We start from the raw sequence: 19104 nt of genomic DNA on the forward strand, positions 1-19104 counted from the left end.
ACCTCTGATCCAATGTCTTCAGATACAACATCTTTGACAGAACCCCTTTGAATTATAGAACAAATCAAGTTTCTGGGGAGTTGAAAATGTTGTTTAACTTGCAATTGGTGAAAAACAATTCCTGGAAACTGATTGATGGATTAGATTTGTGTGAAGTCTCTGGAACTAATGTTGACCCACGCAAGGGACTATTCCCTGAGTAAAATTGGCCTCCTTTCAATTCTTTCCATTTCACAGAGTACCATCTGAGAATTACTGATTAGCTGTAGAGAACCACCTTTTTAAAACATTTAATCTTTTCATCTGAGGAATGAATATTGCTTTGAGAGTTTAAAAAAATGTGTACGCATACACACAAATACACACTTCAACTTTCTTTCTGTTTCCTGTGACTTTTTTAAAAAAATAAGAAGCTAAACAAGGAATTAAAACAAGTTTGCAAACTAAAGAAATTTGGAAAACAGACATTTATCTTGGGTATTTAGAGTCAAAGCTCAGCCTTACGCTCTGACACAATCCTATACACACTTAGGGCACAATCCTAACTAGGTCTACTCAGAAGTCCTATTTTGTTCAATGGGGTTTACTCTCAGGAAAGTGTGGTTAGGATTGCAGCCTTACCTGGGAGTAGGTCCCACTGAACTCAGTGGAGTTATTTCTAAGTAGATATGCATAGCACTGGTCTGATTAATGTTTTTATAGTTTCATAATTCAGCGTGGCAATCATAGGAACAGTTTAAAACAGTTCAAAATAATCTGTGGGCACACTTGCTTGTATATTGTATACATACATGGTATGTTCAACTGTTTGTTGTGAATGCTTGAAAAACAGATTTTTGCTGTGATCTAATTTGACAATTACTTGCTAATACTCAATCAGTTAATATTCAATATGATCTTTTTAAGAAGAATTTGGCCTGTATATAAAACATTTCCAGAACAATGCCACTAAGGGCACAATCCTAACCAACTTTCCAGCACTGGCATAGCTGTGCCAGTGGGGCATGTGCTGCATCCTGCAGTTGGGGGGCAGTCACAGAGACCTCCTCAAGGTATGGCAATGTTTGTTCCCTTATCTTGACCTTCCCTTGCATTACCCTTATGTCAGTGCTGGAAAGCAGGTTAGGATAGCGCCCTAAGAATAATTGCTTACCTTTGGAAGTTATATGAACAAAACAACACACATACACAGAAAAGCAAGCTAATCACAGATATAAATTCACTTGGGTGACAGCTTCAGAAGTTTATAGATTGGGGTTTCTGTTATATAACTGAACTATGCTGTAATGATGTATTACAATAGTACGTCAATATAGAAAATGAGTCCCTGATCCTTGCATTAAAATAAATGTTCAGATTTCTGGAAATGGACCTGCATGGTACAATTTATCTGGGGGTTGGAAATGAATCAAGAGAAATTCAGTTCTGCATTGCAGCTTTTTGTCTGACTGGAAAGCTCTTTCTGCAGCTCTCAGTATGATTGGAAAGGTGAACTTGAGAATTCACTTTTCATTTGAACTTAGTTCTGCGCAGGTATGTGAAGATTTCTTTTGTTGCAAAGCATCATAAACAGTTTAGCATCCACTGAAGAAAGTCAATTAACATTTTGTACCTCTATCATGGGAAGCATTTTCCTGTAGCATCTGGCAGGTCTTTTTCAATAGACAGAATTTTAATAGATGTACTGTTCTGAGTCAATATAGCATCATATAATACTGCATTGGCTCCCAGATGGTTTTCAGGCTTAACTGAAGTTTTGTTTTTTGTCATACAAAGCCCAAAGTGTTCTGCGTTCAGAATACCTGCAGGAAAGTGCCTTTCATTTGTGCATCCTTGTACTTTAGATATCTTGGAGTGACCCTGCTGTGGGTGCTGTTGCCATCTGAGTCAAGATGGATAGCTATTAGGAGCTGGCAGAATTGGCCCCAGGGCAGGGCTGGCTCCACAACTGTAATCAATCAAGACCAATGGAGACTTTGATGGACACATGAGCTTCATTTGACTTTGATGGGACTTTGCATGGACATGGACTAACAAGCAGAGCTTGGACTAGATGCTTCAGACCTTTACCCACTAAGTTAAGTGGAGTTTTGGGGAAGGGAAAGCCTCAGGACAAGAGGAATTGCAGGGAACGTTTGTGTAGCAATAAATTTTGTTAATTGCTCTCATCTGATAAGGGTGTTCAGCAATTCCTTTGCACACCACAGCTGCTGTTTTTGGAGAAGGGCAGGTATTAATTAGCCCAAAAAAATGGGCGTTGGGAGACAGAACATTTTTGGACAGGACATGGTCCCAAGGGGAAAAGGGACTTGTCCAAAGGTTCTGGTCAAAGAATGCTACAATAGCTGCCAGTCCCAAACTTACACAACCAGCTTTTCACCCTCTCCCAAAATGGGCCACTCTGACACACACCACCAAGCGCTTTCCCCCTCCTGGTTGCTTGTGCCTCCCACCTGTTAAGGCTCCAACAGCTGGCAGAAGGAGGGAAAGGGGCTCAAAGAGACTTCCCTTAATCACTGGCTTACCAGGTAGTTTACCCAAACCTTCAAACTAGTTCTCCTGGGACCCAAATTCCTCTGGTCAGCCAACAAGCACGCACAACCAATTTAACTAAAACATTTATTTAAAATATCCCATGTTTTTAAGAGAAAAACCTCCACGCCCATCGGGTACTCAAAGGAGGCTTCTGAACTGTGAGTGAAATGACATACCTGCAAATACTTTGATGCAAATAATTGCATCTATTTGATAAAAAAATTTTCTTTATGCTTTCCAACCAAGCACAGGCTTTCCCCATCTGCCTGCTTGTACTTTTACTACCCATCTTCCTTTTCCATGTTTTAAAATTCTGTTTTCTTTCAGACTTCTAATAAACTAGTTACATTTTGATCCTTTGTCTGCCCAGTCCATATTCACATGCAATTCAGTGGATTGTCATGTCTCTTCACCCTGCAGATGCTAATGTGGGTTTGATGTTTAATAAGAACCCCTGGGGTTCAGTGCTGTTTTGGAAGGGAGTTTTTCCTCTGATGGCCACCCTCTGCCTGTTCTCTATAGCCTGGCATGGTGGCAGCGGATACAATTTACCAAGGTTTTTCCCCATTCAGATAAAGGGAAAATTGGGAGCAGGAAGGGGTGTGTGCCCACTAACCACTAGGAACTACTTTCTTTGGGCAGTGGGTTTTCTCTTAGGAGTCTTTCTCTGACAACGTGTAAATTTTAAAAAAAACAAATTCCCTTTCAAGAATTGTTCCCCAAAGAACCCTCAAACTGCTTAGTATACTCACAGTTGGAGGAATTTGAGATATTTCCGCCCTGGGTCCCTTTGGGGAGAAGGGCGGGATAAAAATAAAGATTATTATTATTATTATTATTATTATATTTCATGCCTCTCCCCCCAGTTTAAAAATTTTCCACAAGATCACTTTAGACAAACCTGCAGATGTTCCAGGTGCCACCAGGTTTGCTTTAAAGCATTATTTTGCTTTAAAATGCTGTTGAATTTACATAAAAAAAAATGGGAGTGGGAAATTGAGTTCGCCATTTCTTTTTTGCCTATTTTAATATACAACCCATCATTTCCTTGTAAAACTCCAATTCACCATTTATGTACCATAAATGTCACCAGCAATGAATTATTATGTAACATGTACGTCAGGTTATTTGTAAGTTCTGACAATATCTATCAGAATATGTTGCTTGGATGAGAAACACTACTGAAATTTACGGTCACTAGCAAAATATTTGTTAAAAGTTTGCAATTAGGGGATCCTCTCTCCCCCCCCCCTCCTTCTCTCTTGCAGTGTCCCTACTTGCACATGAGGGTGTGTATATACACAGTGGAAGGGAAGGGAAATGTCCTCTATAAAATGCAAATCAATCAAGTTCACATAATTGCTTGTTAACCCTTTCATAGACAATTTCATACCCATCTACGCCAGTATGCAAAAGCATTATGCTGTGACTGAGGCTACACACTCAAGTCATTTACCATCTTAACATTTGACTTTTAATGTTCTATTCCCCCCCCCCCCGCCAATTCTTCCAATGTAATTTTTTCCCTAATACATCTTAATTCCATTCCTTTGTTTCAGCGTGTCACTTTATCGACATGTGCATGAATAATATCACTTCTCAAGAATCTTGGCCAAAACCCAGATCATTCCAAGATAATTAGTGAACCATTAAACAAACAGTAATTAAACCACAAATACTTTCTTTTGCTGCAGTGGGGACTACAAATCAATACAGAGGAGTCTCGCTTAAGTATATTTGAAGTGAAGGGGGGGGCAACAAATTCACGGTGACAACTAGGTCAACGAAACACAAACTGCATCATGATCTTCATTACCATCCCCAGCTGCGCATTAAGGGCCCAATCCTGAAGCTTGCCAGTGCCAGCACTGAGCCCGAGCACCAGCACTGGGTGCTGTACACATGCCGTAAAGCATGTTTGCAGCACCCGGTAAGTAAGGAGCAGCGACGCTGCAGGAAGAGGACTGCGGGGGTAAGTTCAACCGCTGGGCAGTGGTATAACCTCTGGGAGGTGGGGGAGGGTGGAACAAGGGTGGTGGAGGGTGGGGAGGAGGAGAGAGAGGAACCAGGGTGGGATGGGGCAGGATTGGTGAAGCTCTGCTCCTCCATATCCAAACGTCCATGTCAGGTCTTCTGGCCCGACACGGAGTCTCGCACATCTGCGCCAGCAAAATAGCCATGCAGACTTGAGAAGCCCGATTGTGAAACTTGGGGCTTTCTTCCCTCGAGGAGATCTCCGGCTGCTTCCCTGCACCCGCTGGATACAGCAGTGGCCATTTTGGTGCCACTGCTCCAGCAGGTGCAGAGAAGCTGAGGACTGGGCTGTAAGTCAGAAACTTTTTTGAAGCCATCGGCTCATCATCTCTCAGAGAAGATTCCCGTAATAAGCCTCATGATAAACCAACTGACAAGGGTTGTCTGGTACAACCAAGTACAACCATTGGGCCAATTCAGATTATACTTTGCCCAACACACTGGCCCTACATGATAAGAGACATGCATGTTCATGAGCTCATGCAACCTGTCCACTCATGCAACCTCCACTCATCTCCAGGGGAATTCTGGCCATTTCCTTTAATCGCACTGGCCGGCAGTTGATCCAAAACTGCACTTCCTCATATGTCTTGATAAACCTATTTTTAAAGTAGGTTGAAAGTAGATTCATCTGCATGCAGGGACAACAATTCCCCCCTCACAACACTATCAAAGGAACTTCACGTCTTCTCTTCCATGGAGCTGGATTTAAAGTGTCTTCCAAAATGGTTCACTATCAGTTAGTACCCAGGTGTAGTTATTCATACATTCCATTCAATGCAGGTATAATCCAGGTTCAGGGTATGTAGACTGTTGATCTGTACAAATGAATCCCATTACAGTCACTCACATGGAAATCTACCCAGGTACAACAGGTGTATCCAAGTGCAGATATTCTGTACTTGGGTACAGCATAAATAGCCCTGCACTGAATTGCTAGTATTGGCTGACCGATTTGTCTTGAAAACAGCTTGGAAAACTCACTTCTCTGTCCACACTCACATATCCCTCTAGAAACATACGTACTATGGAATAAGGCACATTTTACACATTCACACTGTAAGAAGATATTTATGTAAAATAATACTGTATTTGTTTCTTTTTAGTTTGTATCATCAAACCAGCATTTTATTCTGTATACGATTATTATATTTTATTGTAATGTATTTGCATTTCCTCAATTCAAAGGGTATATCATGTTTGCCATTACAACAGAATTCCTCGATATTCAACAATTTATGCATAAGTTGCTCTGCTGAAACCTTGACTATTTTTGACTATGCAGTTAATTTTCTTGTTGCTTTGGACAGAAACCTGGTATTTTTCAAACCTTTAATTTTCTACGCCTATATGTATCATGTATGATGAGTTTATTTTTTGGGAAGCCTGCTCTTCAGCTGTGCTGGATACAGCAGAGGCCCTATAGCCCCACTGAACCAGTACAGGTTAGGACTGGGCTGCCCAAAATTAACTCACCATGAATTTCCTCCAATCATTCTTTAAAAAATAAATTCAGCAAAATTTTATCAATCAGAAAGGAAAATAAGTGTCACATTAAAACACTAGCCATAGTTGGCTTGATTTGCCAAGCATTAATATGCTCACTTTAGTCTTTTGTGTGAAATAAGCGAGTCAGAGAACAAAACAATCTGTTCTATTTGTGGTTCCATGTATTTTACACTGTCTGAATTGGGGATATACTAATAACATTTCTAAGCAGGCTTCATTATTAACAGCTTGCAGTTTATCCAGGCAGATGGAGTTGTAGCAATGTTCTATTTATGTGACTCGGGTAAGTTATTACCATTCTTATGTCTAACATGTGACTCAGGTAAGTTATTGCCATTTCACAGACCAAGTCACTGTGGCAGTTCTGATATATGACAGCCATAAACCAGTCAGGTTTACTGCATGAGAGATATGAATATTGCACATGCATTTAGCAACAGTTCTACGTAATATACATCTATGAGTCCCTAATGCATCCACAGATAGCAGAAAACAAACGTGTGTAAATCTTCTTTCTTGAAATACATTTCAAATAGTGGTTTCTAAGATATGTTACATTCAACCATAGTTTCCAAATTCTGGGCTCTATCCAGCTAAAAGGTCAGAGCTACTGATTGCTGAACATCAGCTACTGTCATAAATGGGCATTATGCTGTTTAACTTTGCTTGGATCATTGATCTTGGTCTCAGAATTACTGCTGACTTTTCTTGCTGTTCATAGACATTCATTAACATGACAGTTTTATTTCATCTATAAATCACATTTATTGTGTCCTACAATCGCTATCTATCACACCAGAAAGCAATTTTTGAATGCCACCACAATATCATGTCTAAAGTAACATGTGAGGCCTAAAAATGAATTTGAGCTGCAGCCTTCGGTCGGTTCTTGATAGATTCATCAACACACACTTCAGTCTTAAATACACCTACAGCATAAGCCTATGCATGTCTACTCAGAAGTAAGCCCCACTGTGTTAAATTAGACTTACTCCCAGGAAAGTGTGCATAGGATTGCAGCCTTACTTACAAGTAAGGCCCACTGCACTGACAGATGATGCACAGGACTGGGTTGTAATTTTTACATGATTCATTGATAAGAGCCTCTTTTAACTGGTGATGCTGAGAGCTATTTTTGTTACAGTGCATTACTGTAATTGGGAAAGAAAAGGAAATATTAAAGAGAGCTTTTCTTCTACACGTGAGTGACAGATTTTTCATATTAAATTATAAGCTATTAAAAAAACACAGATCTGTTGAAATACAATTTATTAACCTAATCAACTAATAACAGTAGTGTACCAAGGGAAGAAAGGGTAATCTGTCCTGGATGCAGGCAATAAGCGGGTGTATTTATACTCCACAGTATGCTTGCCTCCGCAAAAAGGCAAATTCTGCCTGGCATTCCTTTCTCTTAAAGAGACAGCCCCTTCCCACCCTCTCTGCAAGTTCCAATTCAGCTAGTGCTTTCCTCTTCAGCAAGCCAACAATTACTCTCTTTCAGTATTGACAGCACACAGCAATTCCAGTTTGTGTGAGGGGTCTTCAGCCAAAAAGTTGTTTTTTAGCCTAGGCCAGTGGTACTCAAACTGGTGGATCGTGATCCACCAGCTCGTGCAAAGGTTCCCCTTTCCATTTAAAGGGTGGGGGAAAGTAAGAGGCAGCAACACAATCCCCAGACTCATGTCACTAAAGGGGGTGCTTTTGCTTACAGATGGCCAACGCAAGCTGCAGGGGGTACGGGGAGCCCCACGCAGCCCTCTGCAAGGTTCCATGAGTCTTTGAACGCTGAGAAAAAGTTATTGCAAACCACTTCCACTTTTTGATCACAACCAGGAAGTGGTTTGTGATTGCTTTTGCTCAGCATTCTAAAACTTGGGGAGCCCTGCAGAGGACTGCATGGGGCTCCCCGTACCTCCAGCAGCTTGCACTGGCCACCTGTAAGTAAAAGCACCCTCCCTTAGCAATCCTGGGGATCATGTCGCCGTTGCCCCCTCCCCTGCAAAAACTTACCTTGGGAGATTTACTCCCAAGAAGTTTCAGAACCAATGGTCTAGGCCCACCTCATCTGCACTCTTCCAGCCTGCATGAAAGATGGCCAGTAAAATCCTGTAAAATAGACCTTTAAACAGTATTATTAATTATTATTAACAATATTTATATACTGGTTTCAACAAAAAGTTCACTAGCAGTCTACAGACAAAGTCAAATAACTAAATGGCTCCCTGTCCCAAAAGGGCTGACAATCTAAAAAGATGCAGAACACCAGCAAACAGCCACTAGAAAAGACTCTTGTGCTAGGAGGAAGAGGAACAGTTACTCTCCTCCTCTAAGTATAAGAGGAACACCACTTGAAAAAGTGTCTCTTGCCCAGTTAGCAGGGGATCAACAGTATTACCACTTCCGATGTGCTAGAACTGTGGTTCCAAAACTCCTGCAGGGGAGTTGGAAACCAAGTAAGTGTTTGCATGCGAGGGGAGGAGGCAGAGGCAGTGACAGTGCTGCCACTGCCAAGGGGTTTTTTTTACTTACCTGGGGGACAGCACTGGCCTCCTGCAGGGTCCTGGAGGCTCGCAGATCCCTCTGATCTCCTCTATGGCTGCTATAAACAGCCCTTATTGCTGATATAAAGCTACTTCCTGTTTTCTCCAAAAACTTTAGATTGGATTAGGGCTTTGTAAAAAAGCTGTGGATGACATCAGACGGGTCTGCGAGCTTCTAGGACCCTGCAGGACGCCAGAGCTGCCCCCCAGGTAAGTAAAAAAGCCCCTTGGCAATGTCAGAGCTGCGATTTCTGCAGCAGTGTTGCTGCCATTGGAGAAGGACCACTCCCCCTGAGGGGTAATGCCCTGCTTCTGGTTCCCCTGGTGTGTCACAATCCATCAGTTTGGGAACTATGTGATAGAAGCAAAAGCTCCACTCTTCTGAGAAAAAACTCTATTGCCCCAATACAGCAAGGATTCCTTATTTTCCCCAGCTGCATCAGGGACTGCATCTAAAAAGGAATGTTGCCTGCCTAGTTTCCAATGCTGAGTCTTTAAATTTGGCAGTGAAGCAATAGAAGCACCCTTTCAAATACTGGATTGGAAGACACATGCACACACATTTTTACGTAACTACAGTACTAGTCCCAATAATTTCAGTGAGATAAGCACATGCTCTACCCTGGGATGGTGAGAGAAGAAGAGTATCCAAAAACAAAAGAACACAGTCATGAACTAATGTCTTCCAGCACTGTCAATCAACAGCAATACCCAATAGCAAACAAACACTGCAGTTCATTCCACAGATTTGCTCCATTATCTTTACTGGTTACTTAGAGACGTTCCATTAATTCAATGACACTTGCTTCCAAGAGTGTGTGCTTAGCTGTAACAATATTGTTATAATTGAATGTCACAACTCAGCTCTCCAAGGTATAACTTTTTATCTGACTTCCTGAAGTGTTTCTCTAGCTTTTCTAGGCAAGATCTTGCTTTTGAGTTTCTGGGAGAAGTAATGGGAAATGACTGTCAGCTTGACACCAAAGGTGAAAAACGTTAAGTGTTACCATTAATCATTATGATGTCCTATGCTGTCTGTTTTAGTCCTAGCAGAAGAACAGAATGTTTTCATTTGGTTTGGATCCTGATTCATGTCATGATCTGAATTTTACAAGGGCAATTTAAAAAAAAACCCAAAGCAAGGGTTGCTCTTTGCAACTTGTAACAGTGGTAGGAGGGGATGCTTCAACACTAGTGAACTTTTTCCCACCAAAACAACAACAACATTTACTTGAAGGCTAAAACATCATCACAGAACGCACCACACTTCACTTGGAAACACATGCATAGAAAAAAGAAAAGAAAAAAGACAGCCAGACTCACTGCTGGTGTCAAGTTGCTTTGCGTAGAGCAAAGCCTTGCACTGGGCCCCCTGTGGTGCCCTCCTGCCCCTTGATGGCGTACTAGGTGCTACCAATGCTATCAGTACTGAGGGTTGGCCTGACCGGGTGGCTCCTCTGATGGGTGCATGCCTACCCAATCTGACCAACCCCTATGTTGGTCAATGGGGTACCACCCCTCAATGGGGTAATCAAAATGTAGCTTCACAAAGAAGCAACTTTCTTGATTCCAGAATTGTGATTTGCCACCTAAATTCAATTTTTTTAAATGTTTCAGTCCATTCCTACAGGCCTTCTGCCTCACCAAGCTTGCATTCTGGTGCGCGAAAACTGCTGGCTGCAGTATGGAATAGTAAGTCTTCACCACCAGTGCACTATACCCAGAATAATTATACTGGCACAACATATCTGGTCCATGGGCCAAGGTTTGGCAGCCTATGTTTTAGATAATGCTAAATTAAATACCCTGAAAACCAGTGAAAGGAAGGATGACACCCTAGATTTTTCTACCTGCTGTTAGCTCTCTCTGCTGCTTGCTTCATCAATGACATCAAAAGTCTTTTGACTTTCCATCACTGCTGCTCAAGACCACATATACCATTTACCAACACAAAAAAGCCACAATATTTCCCTCAAAGCAATAGTATCGGTGCTGGTGGCCAAGCTACTGAGGGCCTGTGTAAAGCCCTGAACTGGGCCCCACATGGTGCCTCTTTTTTATACCTTAGTGGTGCACTGGGTGCTGTCACTGCCACCACTTCTGAGGGGTCGTCTTGGTCAGATGGACCCTCACTTGGGTGTGGGACCTTGGCAAGTGCCTGACTTAGCCTGGCAGATCTCTGAACTCACTACTGAGCAGAATTCTTGTAGAGTTACACCTTTCAGAACTGAATTTTCTTCATGATGTGAGTGGTGGATCATGAGTGACTGGTAAATGGCAGCTCTTATCTTATTTTTTCCCGAATGACTTGGGGGGGAAAAGATCACACTTGGTTTGAGTTCTACTTCATGCTCTTGACATTTCTGACTCAGGCAACAGCCTCTGAAGTATCGTGATCGGTTTCAGTTTATGGACTCCTCAAAGCTAAAACCATGAGAGACTCAAAATAAACTATGAAAGAGGACTAATTTTAATTAGCCCAAGCTTCCAAAATCAGTCACTGGAACTGCCTGTGTTTGTGTGAACCTTTTTAGTTCACATCAGTCATCAGAAATCAGCCATTCTCTAACCATTTTGTTTCATGGGAATGAATGCTTTAAAATACGCATCTTGCAATCAGAATTAATGCCTGGAGAACAGCAAATCACTTGCACATTGTTGAATTATATTAACATCTGCCCAGACAGAAAACAAGCATATGGGCTACATTATATAAACATTGTGAGACCTAATTTAGTCATTTCCCACCAGTTTGATAGAAAGAGGAGCATTTACAATTTTGACAAGCAGAAGAAATGATCCAAATTATGAAGGCTAAAATTCAGAATGTTAAAAATTATGAAGTCCTACAAAAACACAACCACATGTTTAAGGAAAACAGGATGAGAAATTGCTTGGAAATGAGTTTTGAGATAGCAGATGTATACTTATGTATACTTATACTTTGCCATAGACATGCACAGGACACACTTCTCAAGAGATAAATCATTCAAGGTTGTTTCTCAGTACAAAACCTGCTAGGCCAACTAAATCACTGGCTTGGGCATTCACTTCGACACTTCAGTCAGAGCAGTTGTGGAGTTGGGGGGGGGCACTCCTTCCAGCTATGCTGTTGAATCAGAGATCTGTTTTGGAAGTTCAGTCCCACGTACAAGCAAATGTGAATTGCCAAACACTGGAGAAGAGAGACCTCCATTATTGCAGGCCATGTGTGTTCCAGCTCTGTAGTGAAAACAGCATGGTTTGCAGAAGCCTGTACCAGGAGGCAGGGCAGGTTCAAGGAGTTTGGGGATGATGTTCTTTCCAGGTGTCATGGAGCCTGAGGTGGCAGGAAGCAGCTGGCTGGAAGGGGGTGGAAGCAGGAGGGGTGGGAGTTTGACAGGGAAATGGGTGGACAAGGGAAGAGGAAAAGAGGCAAGAGAAGGGGTTTGAGCAACAAAGGAGGAAGCAGGATTGTAGGGAAAAGAGGAGCAGGCAAAGAGCAAGGTGAATGGAGCAAGGTGTGGATGAGGAAAGTGGAGCCCAAGGAAGGCAAAGAAATGGAGCCAGAGGTGGATCAAGTTGACAAATAGCCCAAGTACAGAGAGAGGAAAAAGACAGCCAGAACAGCAGAAGAGAAAAGGGGATGAAGCTGAACTGGCAAGCCAGATAAAAGACCAGGAGTGACTGACCCCACTCAGGAGCCAGAACTGGAGATCTTGGAAAGGGATGAGGGCTACTATCCCCACCCCTGACCCCTGGGGGCTGGCCACCTTGAACTTGAAAGGAGTTCCCCAGTGGGCATGCCTTTTTCTCCCAGAGGATGGTAAGATCTGCTGATCAATGGTAGTTCAGTGACTGTAGGGGGGGTAGACTCTACCAGGGGGCTTGGTAGGCACAAGGATAGAGGTGGCAATGCTTCTCCCAGACAAGAACGTTAGAAGATGTTGGGTTAATAAAGGGGGAAACTCATATGATCATAAGATTGTTAAAGGAAGAGAAATAAACAGTTGAACATAAGTTTGTCCCAGACCACCCAGTTTTTGCCAGATGATCACACTTAATGCTATAAGTACTAGCCGTAAGTCTACAATGTCTGGATGATCAAACAGAACATTTGCTATATCCAAAAATAGCTTAGTTAATTGAAGATGCCATAAGATAAAAAGCACAATTGTTTCATGTGAATAACTTCTTCCTTCCCATGCTTACCTGATGATACAGCCTTAAATGGTCCCCCTTGCCACAGCTGCAGTTATTAACAGTATTTATTATTAACAGTATTTATATACCACTTTTCAACTAAAAGTTCACAAAGCAGTTTACAGAGAAAAATCAAATAACTAAATGGCTCATTTAGTTAAATTACATCAGTTGTAACGTGTGGGAATGAAACTGTTTTCAGTGTTAATTGTTCTGAAAAATAACAGCCCTGGTCTTCAAGTAGCTACTGAATACAGAATTGAATAGCACAGAAGAGCTAGGAGCCTCCCATCTTTGGAGGAAAGGGAGTCCCCTTGCACACGTCCATTTTCTCCAGTTGTGAGTGGGATGGTGAATGGAATGGTGTTCTTTTTTCATGGTTCTGTGCTAGTCTGTTCTTCTTTTGGAAGATATCTCAGATCTCAAATTTAATTCTGATATATACTAGGAGAGACTAATCTTTCAGTCACTCTTGTTTTGCTTATTCCTCTCTTCAAAGCAGGTTTTTCTTCACTTTCTTTTCCCAATATCTGTTGAATCATATATTCAAGATTTATTTATTGATTAGACACCCATTGCCGCTATGTAATCATTGCCGCTATGTTGGTCGTCGATTGATAGATATGAGAACTGTACATGGTAATTCTAAGATTTGCTACACCTGCATGCGGGGAGGGAGGAATGAAACACATTCTTATTTCCAATGATGAACCAGAATATGTGCTCAGAGGAGTAAGCCTGATAGAAACCCAATAATTTGCATGAAAATTCATGAGAGAAACTTTCTTCATTTCAAGCTGTATAATAGAACAGAGAAAACAGTATAAGATAATTTGGTATTTTGCATTATTTAGAGCTCTGTGAGATGCATTCCTGCCACAGCTAATTGCTTTTATAGCTGCATTGCTACAGACTCAGGCAGACACAAAAGTATATTTAACAGAACCTTAAAGCTTACAAACAGGAAAATGAACATAGGATTTTTCCAAGGTGTAATGGAAGATCAGAAGATCATCAGGTGGATGATGTGGTGTTGACAGTGATCCCATGTTTTGACAGCTCTGGGAAGGGCAGGGCTGGCTCCACAGCTGTAATCAATCAAGGCCAATGGAGACCTGGTTGGACACCTGAGCTTCATTTGACCTTGATGGGGCTTTGAATGAGCTAAGGAGGTAGATCACAGCTGAGCTGCATTTGCACTTAATGGGACACAAAGGATAAAAGGCAGCTTCAGAAGGACCAAAGCAGCTAGGAGTGGGATGCTGACCCAGAGAGAAACCCTAACCCTGAGGGAGATGCTACCTGACCTGGAGGGAACCAGACCAAGAGGGCTACCTGACCCAGGCCTACAGGAGAAGGGGACTGCCAGGACTCTGCTGGAGGACACAGAAGACTGGGAAGACTGGACTGTGCTTAGGAGACTGGATTGGACTTGAAGGCTTCAGACCTTTACCCACTGAGTTAAGTGGAGTTTTGGGAAGGGAAAGCCTCTGGACAAGAGGACTTGCAGGGAGTGTCTTTGTTCATAGCAATAAATTTGGGTAGTTGCTATAGATAAGGAGTTCTATGTTCATTTCTTTGCACACCACAGCAGTTGTTCTAGAGATAAAGAGGGTGTTAATTAGCCAAAAAGCAGGCATTAGAAGGGAGTTGAGATATTTGGCGGGACAAATTGGTGTAGTTGGCAGGATTCAAAAATTAGGACAGGACACAAGGTATTTACAATTTATAACAACAATTATATAAATTCCATTTGCCAAAGCACACCTTGGTCCCAATCATACAATGCCTGCCACCATTCTCACCACATTTCTGGTAACTCTTGTAGAAATTACTTCTACATACATACATACATACATACACATATATATGTGTGTGTGTGTGTACATAAAATATATATATTTTTAAATGCATATATATTTAAATATATATATATATATATATTTTAAATGCCATTATCAAGTAGATGCCAAGGTCTCTGGCAGGGATCCCACCTCCCCAGTTATCTGAAGAGATCCTTTCAGCTGGAGGTGCTGATGACTGAATTTGGACCAATTTGCATGTAAAGCATATACTCTACACCTGAGCTTAATTCAGTAGTACAAGCATGTGCTGGGGTGGTGAGGATGCACAAGTACTCAGGCAATTGTAATTAGGAAAATCTGAATGCTGTGCTTTCCATAGGGAGAGGTTTCCTGTTCCAGGCCCTCCCTCCACCCAGCCTGTCATCCTTGTTAAAACCCAGGGTCCACTGTTGCCTGAAGTTGACAGGTTTTAAGCCAGAAATGGGTCCTATACCTTTCAATGAGAACTCACTGGAGGACTCAGCCACTGCATTCTTCCATTGGTCAGTTGATCCCTCTTCCTCTTTCAGGTAACACAGGGCTAGCAAGTAAGGAGGAAAGAACGAGTGGAGGAATGGATGGAAAGCACACTGGTTGCATTCTCTCCCCCACTGTGAATGTGAAGGCCAAGCAACCCTACTGGTGCCTCTTCGCTGTCCCTGTCACTTTCTTCACACTCGTGCCACTCGAAGAAGCCCTGCAGTTCTGTGCAGAATTTTAAAGACTTCTGCATGCCAACAGGCATGGTGGTACACCTCAGGAAAAAGAGACTGATTTCAAGAGAATGTCAGTACAGCAACTTATACAGCCTATATTCATTTTCATGGGGCTTAACACAAGAGACCTGTTAAGGCCAACAGTGGGTTTGTAGCAGCAGCAGCAGCAGCACAAATTGTGGATTGCTGTCTTTTGTGAGTTCAGTGAAATGCGGTTTAAATCCAACCTGGAACTAATGAGAGTCCTTTATGTTCAACTTGAATATTTAAGATCCAGTAACACTTCTGGGAATAGAAGCCTGGCTCTTGGGCTCTGGGCAATTTTTCATGTGTCACTATACTCTTCTGCAGAATTTATTCTTCTCCAAGCCATCTTAGCTATTTAAAAAAAGACCACTTTCCATTTTCATTACAGGCTGTATCTCCACTGAATCAAGCATCACAATTATGATTGCAAATTAAATGTTCTGGTGCTTGGGCATCTAGGAGAGAAGCTGGGGATGAACCCCAGTGATGGTTCTTGTGCCTTGTGGGTGACATGGTTTTGAATCCAAAAATTTGAGATGAGTCCAGGACAGGTTCAGTTGTTTTGGCATCCATGGAGGTGGATCTCAGTTATTTCTTGTGGGTCCAAAGCACAGACACCAATGTGAAATCTTCCACTTGTTTTATATGGCTGTGGGGTGAGAGAAAGGGTCTCCCTCAGCACTTTCCTGGAAATGGGTCTGAAAGCACAGAAAACCTCAAGCCCTACAGGATGTGTTCATGTTTGATTTTTCTCCTCCCATATGCACAATGCACTTTGGAATTCTTCCAGATCAAAGTGCTAATCATAATTTACAGTTTGTAACTTATGACAACTAACCTCATTTTGACAGGTTTGAATTTCACATCTGCAGAGCAAACTTTACACAACATTCTAGTGGCTGAAAATATCAACATGATGATGATAGAGACATAATGAAGATAGGAACGCTTTGATACTACATCACTAGTTGTATAGCTCATACAGTATATTGTTTTATAATGGGTGGCAATATTGCAGGATGAGAGTCCAAAACAGTCTTGATGCTCTTGCAGCCACAATGTATTTTGGATGAACAGAGTATGTATTTTCACCATCTACAGTTCTGTTTTCAGGTAAATTGCATGGAAAACTAGTTTTATTGAACTATACCAGGAGAATCAAACATAAGACCCACAGGCTGAATGCACTCCCCCTGGAAGCAATTCATCCAGCCCCCATTATAATTGGTCTCTCCCAGTTTGATAATTTGTGCTTTCTCATAGCATGAAAATATAAACAAGATTTGCATATGTTCTCTTCTGTCATTTGCAACCAATGAGTTTCTGTGTGAGAAAGAAGTGCTGGCCATCATCTGCTTAATGATATCATTTCTGCTTAATGATGTCACTTCCGGCCCTCAGTGGGCACCATGAATGCTAATACCAGCCCTCTGTATGAAATAAATTTGACATCCCTGAACTATACCATAGTTTTTTTGTTCAAAAAAAAAATCATTTAAAAAAATGGTGCTAAGCAATAATAATTTGCATTTACCATTAAGTACTCTGGGAGAAAATATTCAGGAAAAACAACATATTTGTCTGTTAATGTAGTGTTTCTATCACTGTTTTCTGGATATGATTAGAGCCTGCAATGTAAGTATTATGACTGCAATAATGTGTTACTATTTCCAGCTTCTCCGTAACTAAAATTCAACAATTGTCGCATTTAATTCTCAACCTGTAGAAAAACATTCCTTTAGTGCATAGTACAAGCCTATGCATGTCTACCCAGAAGTAAATTCCACTGAGTTCAATGGGGCTTACCCCCATGTAAATGTGTATGGAATTTTAACCTTACAGCCCAATCCTACCTAAATCCTCGCACAGCGATGCAGTGGCACTAGCATGGCTTCCCCTGAATCCTGTGGAGGATTTTCAGCTTCTGGGATGTCTCCTTGGGGTAAGCCACAGCAAACACTCTGGGGTAACTCAGACCCACGCCAGCTCAATCACTGGCACAGGTCCACGGTACTCTGTGCAGGCAGATCAGGCCCAGGAAGGGGTTTAGGATTTGGTGTGCACCATTGCCACTGATTCTGTCCCCTCTCGCAGGCCTGATCCACCCTCCTCCCTGCCCCATTACCATCCCATTCCATCCACCCCCCACCTTGATCAAGCCTGTCCCCACCTCCCTTCCAGCCCCTGAACAGCCTTACTTGTCAGTAGTGCTTTTATAACAGCCAAAAAGCAGGTGCTGCTAGCAGAACACGTCTTCCATCAGAGCTACAAGCTGATAGGGCTGAGCAGTCAGAGGATTTTTATCTTGCGTTTCTATTGGAAAGACCTCCCCAGCAGGCATCTAGCAACAATAATAAAAAGCTACAAAATCGAATAACATTATTAACCAGGTTTCCTGCCTGCTGAAAGGTGAGCAGTGATGGAGCTGCACAGATCCTCCCCAGGAGGCATTCCACAGCTGTGACACCACCACATACGATCTCTATGCTGTTCTTTACTTCAGGTGGTAGAGGGACATGAGGTAGGGTTCAGAGGTTGATCTGCATGCACAAATACGTTACAGGATGAGGAGAGGGGGCAAGAGAGAGCATTTGCACAATGAAATATATCCCCCTCTTCTCAGAGTTTCATACTATTTTTTGTTTTTTCCAGACTGAATAGAATGGCTGATAGAGCAATTGTCTCTCAGTTACCCTGATCCCATTTAAACAGGGTGAAATGAAGACTTGTACTTAAGAAACTGATTAAAGTTATCACTTCACACTCCTACATCTTCATTATTTCACATTTTGTTCTATATGAAAGGAGGTAAAGACTCACCTGCTGAATATTTCTCTACAATTTGGTCTAATCATTTTCAGAATGTAAAACGGGTCCAATCTGAGCATTTCTACATCCACTATGATTAAGGACCCATTTTCTCAAATGAGTTATCTTCAAGTAATGTAAAATGAGATGGCACAGAAAAGTCTAAACACAACAGAAAAAGGTATTTGATTAAAATAAGAACTGTAGCTTCCACAACGCAGGGATAATGTTATGGTCTATGGCGAAACTTCAGCCATTTTGAATCAGATTTTCTATTGAAGATGTTCCACAAACGGCATTATGGAGTCATAGAACAGCAGCCCAATCCTATCCAACTTTCCAGCAGCAGGGCTGCACTGTGGCTGTATCGAGGTGAGGGAACGAACATTCCTTTACCTTGACAAGGCTTCTGTGATTGCCCCCTCACAGAATGCAGTGTGCACCCCATTGGTGCAGTTGTGCCAGCACTGGAAGGTTGGTCGGGATTGGGCTGTAAGCCTGGCAAAAATTAAAATCCCTGGATCTAGTCTACTTAGACCCCAGTCCTGACCTCTTTAGCGCCGGTGGTACAAACATACCATTAGCACTGGGCTCGTAAACATGGTGTAAGGCAGAGCCAAGGAGAGGGGGGTAAAGGGGGTAATTTGTACCTGGGCCCAGGAGCCAAAGGAGGGGGCCCAGAAAGTTCCTGGGATCTTAAACTTCCGGCAGAGCTGTTCCGTGTGGTGCGGGGCCTCTTCCATCAGGCCCCTCCAGTAAACCAGGAGGAACACACGGTCAGCCGCTGTGATGTGTTTGCACAACATTTTGCAGATAAAATCGATCGTATTCGTCACAACTTGGATGCCACATTGACAATGTCTGACGATGTCCCCTTGGCAACTGCTTGTCCAGTGTTGTGGGATT

The sequence above is a fragment of the Tiliqua scincoides genome, chromosome 1 (genome assembly GCF_035046505.1).
Source record: "Tiliqua scincoides isolate rTilSci1 chromosome 1, rTilSci1.hap2, whole genome shotgun sequence".
NCBI classification, from domain to species: domain Eukaryota; kingdom Metazoa; phylum Chordata; class Lepidosauria; order Squamata; family Scincidae; genus Tiliqua; species Tiliqua scincoides.